The sequence below is a fragment of the Thermobia domestica genome, chromosome 10 (genome assembly GCF_964235325.1).
Source record: "Thermobia domestica chromosome 10, izTheDome1.hap1.1, whole genome shotgun sequence".
NCBI classification, from domain to species: Eukaryota; Metazoa; Arthropoda; class Insecta; order Zygentoma; family Lepismatidae; genus Thermobia; species Thermobia domestica.
Genome location: NC_137463.1, coordinates 68,098,535 through 68,109,687, shown reverse-complemented (window position 1 = coordinate 68,109,687; position 11,153 = coordinate 68,098,535). Strand labels below are relative to the sequence as shown.

General features: G+C 36.5%; 1 long non-coding RNA gene across 1 annotated transcript; it reads left to right on the top strand.

The window, feature by feature from the left end:
- Positions 1 to 323: 323 nt before the first annotated feature.
- LOC145662012 (uncharacterized) lies at positions 324 to 10,574 on the top strand. Its single transcript, XR_014126945.1, has 3 exons — positions 324 to 648; positions 2,936 to 3,041; positions 10,359 to 10,574. It is a non-coding gene; the product is annotated as an uncharacterized LOC145662012 (long non-coding RNA).
- The last annotated feature ends 579 nt before the right edge of the window (positions 10,575 to 11,153 follow it).

Below are 11,153 nucleotides of genomic sequence, written 5' to 3'. Positions count from 1 at the left end.
CAGAGGTGAACGCTCTACCACTGATTGAACAACATCAGATTTGCATATCTAAAGAGTTAACGAAAGGGATGCAACCTATTCTTAGAATATTGAATCAATTACAAAAAAAAATGCATCTCAATAAATTTTGCCGTATTTTAGTTCAATGGAAATCAGTATTAAAACCGGAAGTTCTAACAAATTTCAACCACTTTCCGTTTCAGTAGAGTAATGTTGTTTGCGATAATGCCTTCACTGTTAAAAATGATTTATTCAAAAATGAATACATTTTACTACTCAAAAAAAATTGAGTAAATTTGTCTCAATTTTGAGGAGAAAATAACTCAAAAAATGAGAATGAGGAAATTTAGTTGCATATTTGAGTCAGAGACTGGTTCTCAAAAACGAGTAATAATGTAGTCTTAAAAAATATTGTTTTATGACATAGATATATAATGGAATATCGTGAGATATAAAAGACAGTTTGCAAATGCAAGACTATGGAAAACAAGTACGAACAAGCTAACATAAGAGCACAAAAGTCCTTTATAATCCTGAACTATATGTTCTCATTCTGGCTGATGGAGGAACTACTTAGCGGATGGATAAAGAGAAAGATGGATGGATGGAAAACATGGAAGCATTGTTTACTAATCAGAGATTACGCAGGTAAGTACTGCTAGCAACATGAATTTAGTTTTATAAGTGTGAATGCAACATTGTTTGTGTACGAACATTGTAATCGATTGGCGGTTAATCACGACAAAGCATTATTTTCCTTCGAAAATCATGAGTAATGCTTCTAGGTACTGGTTCCCAGATTGAATGCCCGAAAGCCTCACTCTATGCTTCTGGGCATTCTATATCTTAGACAAAGTTATTGTGTTAATGATATGCGACTTTCCAATATATTCAGTAAATTGATTACTTTTTTTTTTTTTTTTTTTGTGTGAATTAGGGCGTGCAGGTTTACTTTTGGCGCTGCACTCTAAATAACTGTTGGAAAAATACAATTCTTTTAATAATTTCCTTCTTATTGTCCCCTAAAAGATTTGTAGTGGGTGACATGAAAAAAACTCCCTTGCGGGAAGGTTCTAGATTACTGGTCCCCTATGTAGGTTAGTAGCTGGGTTGGTTTCTTTCTCTACTAAAGTTTATACATTTAATCTACACAGCATTGCTGAGCGAGCGTTAGCGAGTGAAGGCGGGTTAGAGCCCCGCAGGGCACGTTGTTTTCTGTCTTTATTATTGCTCAATGGGAAGGGGGACCAGTAATCTAGAACCTTGCCCTCACTTGCAGGCCCGTATCCGCGCGGGGGGGTCTAGGGGGTCGGGCTCCTAAATTTTTACTGCCTGCCTAAAATGTTCACGGTAGGCTTGCAAATGCAGGGGTGCCCACAAGGGGGGGATATGACGCAAACTGCGTCGTTGAAATATTTGGGGGGGTAAAATCTATATAAATATGTTTGAGGGGGTGTAAAAATTAATCGAAAAGTTTTTTTCATAGAAGAACACCTACGGATAGACAATTGAGGGGGATTGCGTCAAGGACATGAGGGGGGTGGGCACCACTGGCAAATGAACTATAATATGGTTGGATTTCCCCCTCCCCTACATTTTTGGGCTGGCTACCGGCCTGCTTACTTGCACGGATAAAATTTCAAGGGACCACCAGAAGTATTAGTTGAAAAATTGCAATTCCTTTACGATTGCTATATAAATACGGATTCCGTATCTGTTGCATAAAAGCTACAATGTAAAAAAAAAAAAAAAAAAAAAAACAGGCATTACTTGAGCAGACTGTTTTATCAAGTTTTGACACATTTCTTACATTCTCAGGTTGGGTTAAAGTTTTTTTTTTTTTTTTTTTAGCAGCACTAAATAACAAGCTCCAGTACTACATACAGATTAACTTCAGAAGGGCTCGATGTAAATACAGTGTGGACGTATGGCATAAACACGAACAAACTTGTGCTAGGTGGCAATAAAAGCATGAATGCTATCTAACCGAGTCAGTGCAGGACGAACCTGGTGGCACTGTTCGTAGGTTTCTTTAAGAGAATTTCCCTCGACTGACACAAACTTTTCACTTTATCAAATTGTCCGTTGTTTGTTGAGTGTCCAATACTTATGACAGAAGTTATGTAATAATTTTAATTTAGCTATATTAAGGGAACTACCACCAGTGGCGTCATTTAGGGGGCAGGGAAGGGTAATTGCACCCCCTGAGATTGAGATTTATATAGATGTTTTGAGTAGAATAGTAGTCAGTGAAAAACGCAAAATTTTCTTATATCAAGGGGTCTTGCCCTCCCACAAGCAAAATCTGAAATGACGCTTCTGCTACCAACCACATTTGTTTATTCATTTACTTTTTCCTTCTATTTTTACTTTTTTTTTTTTTTTTTTTTTTTTTTGCAAAAGTATACACACAGCCAACAAAATGAAATATAGTGAAATCTTTCAGTTTAACATCCCATGATTATGCCTTTAGGTTAAGGGAGACGATGATTAAAGCAAGTGAATGATGATGGAAGAATGAGAAAGTGGGAGGAAACGGGAGTACCTCGACAAAATCCACGAACACAATGTTGTTTATCACAAGCTTGCTTGGGTGAAAATCGTACCAAGGAAACCATGCAGCTGAGGTAAGCGCTCCCCACTGAGCCACCGTGCACCCCACTAGCTAACAATGGGTGCAAATTATGCTACTTGCAGCACACACAAACTATTGCAATTGTATTGGTTTATTTCTGAATAACAAAGAACAATTTAAGTAGTGATGTTCGTTAACAAGAGTCTAATTGCTACTTCACATTATTCATGTATGCGCATTTCTAACATTGCAGTAAAACATTATGACAATGAACTACTTTTGAACTTCATGACTAGAAAAAGGTAAAATATATTATTTAATAGAATATATTTGTATAACAATTAAATCTTTATGTTTCAGATGGATGCTGAATTTAAAAATTTGTTCTGCGCGACAGAGTCTGTTTTCAATGTCATCTGTTTGGCAGTGATAATTTTCTTTAAGGTTTCGCTAGAGAAGGTTCTTGGTGAGTAAGATCAAGTTTTCGTGTATATTTATCATATTTCAGGTTGCATGTATAAATATGTACACAAGAGTCTATTTGTCATCAACACAACCCTACTTCTGGCAAAGCACCCATTTGTTTTTTTTTCTTTACATTATCTTTTTATAGTGTCTATTCACAAACATTGTTTTATTGTTATAATTCAATCGCAGCAAATGGTAGCTTTTATATGCTTTACTTTGAAAAGTAAAAATAAGTCAGTATTTTGAAACACGTAATACCTTTTAAATAAACGTACATGAACTCAAAATTGCACATCTTTGGCTTATTATCTTCACGTCTTAAGACAGTGATGGGCAAACCATGGCCCGCGGATTAGATGTAGCTCCTTAAACGTTTCCACCCAGCCCACGATGTGATTCATTACCTGACGAATATAACTTCACTTCTGAGAATCAGTGGATTATACTTCCACCCAAATTATGAGAAATGTTTAAAAATGCATTCACAATACCATTTATCACATTCCCCTTCATGAACTTTCAGGTATTAATAGAGCTTGGTTTTACAAGTGATACAATCACTGTTTTTTTTTTTTTAATTATATTGGCCCACCTATATTTTTTTCCGTTTTTCTTTAGCCTGCGGCCCAAAATGTTTCCCCATCATTGTGCTAAGGAATATAACAATTGTCTAGGGCTTTAGAAAGCAGTACACTTTAAGTAAAACCTTATTTCAACTCATGGAAGTAGTTTTTGAATAATTTAGTGTGATTTACATTGTACTTAAAAAAATATTTTGGCAGACAATAGCAATATCTACTAATTCCAAACATTATTATATACTGACTTAGTCATATTTTCTCTCTATAGATCAATTGCGCACTACAAAAAAAAAAAATCACAAAACAAACATTTATAAACTTACATAAAAAAGTTGCTTTTGTAGTATAATCTTTTTGAGTAATGAATGGGGAATTTAGGTCTGAATATAATACAAATAATATACGGGAGTGAAACGTGATAACCCACAAATGTGTGTTCATCAAGATTTTACAAACACTTACACTTTTACGAACACTTTCGTTATTTGGTTTAAACCAGTTGGTTTTTTTTAAAAAAACAGCTGATTTAAACATTGGTTTAAACCATGGTTTAAACCAGCCAACCCTGATATGTAGTCATTAAGTTTCCTTTCTATGAATAAAGAATCTGTATTCTCAAGCAGTGGCGTAACTAACAGGCTCCCGGTATTTAAGTTTCGGAGTATAACTTTATAATGTTTGGATGTTAAAAGCCCTTTGCAGAGTTCCTCCGTGGCTAAGCGGTTAGCGTACGCGCTCTTGGCGCGGGAGACCCGGGTTCGATTCCCGACGGGAGCTCATGTGGTTCGGATTCCACGTTAATCAGTAGGTCCACGTCTCACATAGCCTCGCTGCTGAAAGGGACGCTAAACTGAAATTCAACTCCATTCAAAAGCACTTTGCAGGTTTCATATTACTGCAAGAGTACTCTACTTAGAGGAAAAAGAAATCACGGAACCAGCTATAATAGATTTAGTGAATTCTACTCGGAAAATGTATTGCCTTTTGTTGCAACAACTAACAAGTTTCCGATGAGTAGTGAAGAAACAATTTAGTGAAATTTTAACTTGGAATTAATTAGCCAATTATTTAGTCGTAGATAACTTCCTATGTTAGTAGTGTTCTGGATTTGTGTAATTCTTTGCAACTGTATCTCACTGTGCCTCTGACGAAGCCAATCCTGAGCGATCATTCAGTACACTAAAAGCCATCAAACTTTATATTCGTAGAACAAGGTCGAAGATGAAATTGAGCTCAGCCCCGTAACTTGGGCTTTTTCTTGGAAGACCAAACATTAATTAGACCTCCTAAAATATGTCAAGTTGAGGCCCCCTAGAATAATGATGGCATTTGAAGTGAAATCCTTACTAAACGTGTTCGATAATTCTTGGGGCGCCAGTTGATGGTTTACTAAAGTAAGATCCAGATTACATATCGTCGCTTTCAATACATAAGGGCGTAACTAACATTTTCAAAATTTTACAGGAGAAGCGAAAGAAGATTTTGTAGTATGTTCAAATTAACATAACTTTTTGACTATTTTCAGGAAAGCTTTAATTTTTTGGACGCTTATCGGCGAGGGACAAATGTTCCTTTCAGTGCAGATTTGACTTTCCAGTTGTTCGTATGTCTTGATAAAATTGCAAAGATTTTAACTTACGCCCTTATGCTGTGAACAGATATATCTTAAATTCTAGTTCTAAAATAACAGTAATGGCGTATGTTTTAGTAACTTTATATTTCACATATTTTAAAGTTTTGTACACAATGACCATTGATACTTCAGTTAATGTTTTTTTCTTTTGTTATAATTATAAGAATGTTTATTATGTTGTATATAATATTTTTGTATGAAAAATGTAACTTTGGCAACACATTATAGAATATAAAAAATATGTGTTTAGGTAAGCATTATGGCTGTATTGACTCAAAGGAAAGTCTTTTTAACGATGGACTTGAACAAAATCTTCGACATTTTCATCACTTTGTAGATTTCGGAAGTATGCGTGGTAGTCTCGCGGTATTACTCCTATATCGCACACATTTTCCAAGTCTTTCTTCTTTTGCTTAGAAATAGGTCGAACAGAAGAATACCTGGGTAAGAGTGTAGGCTGGTTTAGTGTACAGCTTCTCGGGAAACCTTTGTGTACCGAAAATCTGCAAAAATCATCTCTCATTCGGGTTTTGAACAAAATTGTCCCGAAGACGACTTGACTGAATCTTATCCATCGCAATTTTTGCCATCCAATCTCATTGCCTTTTTCATCTTTGCTGCATGGTAGAAAAGTTTTTCGTGCTTCCTCGAAGTCAAAGAAATCATCTATTTTCATCGACTATACCTCGTATGGAAACGGCTTTTTGTGCGACATTCGAGCGACAGTTAACCACTCTATTGGAACGAACATATCTACATTTTTTTCGAATACTCAATGGTAATATCCATGGAATCAACTTCCATTTCTGTATGCCCCGGCTCAAGAAACTTATGACCAATCGTTTTTATATGAGTACTACTAACCGCAAATATACACATTAATGCGAATTTCTTGCTTAAATTTTGTCCTCCGTAGCAGTCGGAATACATGGTCACGTGTTCAACTTCTGTTGATAATTCGCGTAAATATTTAAGAACACATGATGCGATTTCATCTGGGCCCCTCTTCGCCTTTGTTTCGTCCCCAAAATAACAGTAGTCCTCGTGAGTAGCAACATCGTAAATAGTAAGATTGTAAACGTTTAGTTTCCTCGCGTAATGCACAACTCTGGTTTTGCTGAACGGCGTTGGTAACACTTGCTGAAGATCAAAACAAATCACCTTATGAGTTCTATCTTTCAATGCATTCTCCTTGTCTAGTCTCCTTTCTTCCCTTGCTTCATCCTTCCTTTGTTTGTGCTCCTCGTAATTTTGCAGTTCTGCTCTTTTTTCATCTTCGGACAACTTACTAAACTTGACACACACAGTACTTTACACTGATATTTTTTCGGTTTGAGAATTTTTACATTCATCTCTTTCAATAGATTCCAGTAAGACGTGCGACCAATTATACGTGTTTTATTCAGACTTTTTTCTTCACAGTAAAGTTTGTAGAGATCGTACAATTTCAAGAGAGAGAGCCATGGGTCTATGTAATAAACTTGGGATGTAGAAGCTCGGCAGTAATGGAATTCGACCCGAGATATTGATGTTATGTGTGGTTTCGCAACTTTGATTGTTTCCTGTCCCAATGCATTTTTCGGAACATGCTTACCTTGCAACTCTGAACCAGTAGTTCCACGTATAAGACCTTTTTGCATCGCGACGCTGCAAGCTTTGTCACTGACATCCAACGTACGTCACTAACCAAGGCTCTTTTAACAATCAAACCTCTAAACAAATCCAAATCAACAATCGTAAACAACCCATGGCGGCATTTACATCATTTGCATACAGAGACCAAACAAATGCGGTACGCATTGTGGTATATGAGCGCCAGGCAATATTACTGCGTACTCAGATCATTTAATACAGAAGGGCGTATGTGTCATTTAAGCCCTTATGCTTTGAACAACTTGCTTTTATATCTCTTAACGCCCTTATGAAAATGACCCCCCACAGTTGAACGGTTCGCCGTACAGCCAGAAAAATTTCCCAGCAGCTAGGCACGATCGACATCTATCGGAAGAATCGAAAATCTCAAAATCCCCAAAAATGTAAGTTACGCCCTTATGTATTGAAAGCGACGATATATGCTACATCTTAAAGGAATGTATTTCGTTCAGATAGTGGGGCAGCAGAAACATCTTAAATTATTTGCAATGCTTTTGAAACTAGTACGGTGCTTCACAAGTTAACTAAATGAGACAATATGTTGAAAGTATTACTAAATATATATTTTGTCTGGGGCTCTAATAGGACACATTTTACTGAATGAGGCTCTTAACACATTTTCGTTTCATTTTTTTTTTTTTCTGTTATGTGGTAAACCTTTTCTAAGCTTTATTTAGAAGTTCCTGTTCATATCACATCATACAAAGCAACAAAGTTTTAACTCAAATGAATCCTATCAAACAACTGGAAGCTTAATTGGGGGGGGGGCAGTTTCCCCATTCCCCCGCAAAAGTTACGGCATTGGTTGAGCCCTTTGCCAATCCTGAGCACTGAAAGCGAAGAATGGCACCACGTTGATATTGAGAAAGTAGTCAGCGAATTACTCTCCGAAAAAAAAAAAAAAAAAAAAAATACGCCGGTTTAGAAATATGTGAGCAAGTTCCACAAGTTGTGACGAGTTTTCATATGTTAGTTGTAATGTGAACGTTAGAAAACAAATTATTTCTGCTCTTGCCTTTGAGGTGAGCGGTCCCAGGTTCGACTCCTGGTGGGGACACATGGCCGAAAGAGTGTAACAGCTTTTTCAGACCTGCCATCTTGAGTGAAGTCTTTCTTGGGTTTCGTTCATTCATACCATTCAAATGCCGGGATGGAGGTACCTAATATAATGGTCCCAGGCTGCTTCCTTCCTTTCCCAATCCTTTCTTCCTTCCCTTTCATCGTACAGTGGGCTCGCTGAGGGACGTCATCCTTTATACGGGATGGGCTAACGTGGCCTTAGATGCCAACAGCCCAGAAATCTAATTCCTAATTCCTAGAAATTATTTCTTTTAAGAAACTTTTTAGTCCCATGTAATTGCTTAATAATAATAATAATAATAATAATAATAATAATAATAATAATAATAATGTGCAATTTTTGTATATTAGCAAGTAGTGTCTGACTAGATGGAAAAATAACTCTACTACTGTATAAATTGTACGTGTGCCATGAACGTAGAAACAGGAAGAGCCCTTTTGACATTTTCGCGGATGGAGGGGGGCATGCATTCTTAGTTACGCTACTATTCTCAAAACATTCTAGTAATTTGTTTAACAATTGCTAAAAAAAGTAGAAATCGAATAACGGTGAAATTTTATATAACAGAATTTGTGGTGTGATTCATTGTTTCTTTCTTTCTTTTTTTTTTTTTTCCTCACACATAAGCAGAAATGACCAATTTTCAGGTTTATTGTTTCCTTGTCTTGCATAGATGAAACAGATCGAAATGTTTTTGGTTACCTTTCAATTTCCTTATTTTTATAATCTTATTTCAATTGATATTAATCCTTCCAGAATGTGACAACCCTACTATCATTGAGCTGAGCGAAGCGAAGCTCTTATACTCGGGTTAGCCGTTTGGTTGTCCGCGAACTCCTCCTAGACCGTTTGGCCGATCTCAACCAAACTGAGCACGCTGATAGAGTATGTCGTGCTGAGTGACAACATAGGTCGAAATAAAAAATCCGATGTACCATCGAGGAATAATGACCGAAAAACGCTTCCTCCTAGACCGTTTGGCCGATCTCAACCAAACTTAGCATGCTGATAGAGTATGTCTTGCTGAGTGAGAACATAGGTCGAAATAAAAAATCCGATGTACCATCGAGGAATAATGACCGAAAAACGCTTCCTCCTAGACCGTTTGGCCGATCTCAACCAAACTTAGCACGCTGATAGGGTATGTCGTGCTGAGTGAGAACATAGGTCGAAATAAAAAATCCGATGTACCATCGAGGAATAATGACCGAAAAACGCTTCCTCCTAGACCGTTTGGCCGATCTCAACCAAACTTAGCACGCTGATAAAGTATGTCGTGCTGAGTGACAACATAGGTCGAAATCAAAAATCCGATGTACCATCGAGGAATAATGACCGAAAAACGCTTGCATAGACTTAACATGGGGAAAAAGTTTTCACGCGATTTTTTTGTCAACAATTAAAAATGACAATTACTATTGCATAATGGCCAGGAATGATTACGTAGTTTAAGCTCGCTCAGCTCATTTCATTGCAATCGGGTACATCCATTGCATTCCTAGTTATAAAGATCGCCATAGACGAGTCAGGTCTTAAGTCTTTCATTTGATGTTTATTAGGATCACGCAAGTGGGATATATATAATATTGTAATGTTAGTACCATAAAAGGTGTTCATTTTACTCCGACCTCACTCACCTTCATTCTCACAGTGAATTGGCCCTCGCCCTCACCTTCGAAGAGAGTTGACCATTGCTCTCGCCTTCGTGTTGGGAATTTGTCCTCGCTCTAGCCCTGACAGTGACAGTTGGCCCTCGCCCTCGCTGTCCAAGCTTGTCATCGCCCTCGCGTCATTATGGTTGAGAGAGAATTTGAGGGTGAGGATGCCCTCGAGAGGGCCATCCTCGCAAGGGTAAACACCTCTGGCTTAGTACGTCCGTTACACCGCTCAATAACTCTTCAACAAAAGATAATTTTAAAATTGTTTTCTGCAATCAACAGCTAGATAATTATCTCGGAGGAGTTCGTTAATGGATGTGATCCACCTACTTGTAGTGATAGAAATAAACCATTTCCGGTTAACGTTGATCACTATAGAGCATAGACAGTAATCTCACATTGTATATTTTTTAATCGATTAAGCGTCCCTAGAATATATTCCATTTCCACTCTAATCACTCTGCTAAAACACTAAATGGTAAATCTACTACAACTTCTGGTTTCAATATTAATTGAAGAAATATTGCGTAATTCTCTTTACTGTCTTTACCAGAGTCTATATTATCGTATTTCAATTGATACTAATTCAAATTAGAACGTAGCAACACTAATATTATTCGAGATATCGCCATACACGAATAAGATTTATAAGTATTTCATTTTATTTTTATTTCTATTGTCACTAATTACACAATCTCTTTGTTTCCAGGGAGATGAAGGCATAGACACATTTATAGCAAATGAAAAACTTCTGGGAGGATCTCATGTCCATTGGCAGTTGACACAGACTGTTTTCCAACGAATGCATACATCTGTCATAGTACTTTGTAGGCCTATTCAGTGGGTTCATGTATCCTCATTGTCTTGTGTAAGTTGTTATAAAAATTGTGTTCATGTATAGACTTAGTTTATTATTTGACAAATAAAAAATACAATGTACAAACGTATTTTCCTTTAATCAAAATGAAACAAATGTATATACATTTAAGTTTGTTTGTTTGTTTGTGTGTGTATATATATATATATATATATATATATATATATATATATATAACGTCGCATGATTATGTTTCAAGGCTAAAGGAGAAGAAAATGATAATGAAGTGATGCAATGAAGAAAGTAGGAGGAAACGAGAATACATCGAGAAAACCAGTGCACATAAAATTTGTCCACCATATCAGGTTTACTTGTTTCAAACTACGCAAACCAACATAATAAGTTACAAGGAGCTTCTGTGTTGATTAAATTAAAATTCTCATCTATGCTATTTATGGAAACAACAGGTCTCAGCATAAAAATGTAATTTGCAGATTCAAAATTGAGTAAAAACGTACTTTAACAATTAGATTATATTAGTATTCAAAAATAGGAATGGGAGTATTTATTCTGCTGCGTTGCAGGCACAGGGAAAATTCCCCAAAATTACAAAGGTAGATGAATTTCACACTGCACTAACAAATTTATAGTAAGTACGCCTTCTACACATTAATATTGATGTTAGAC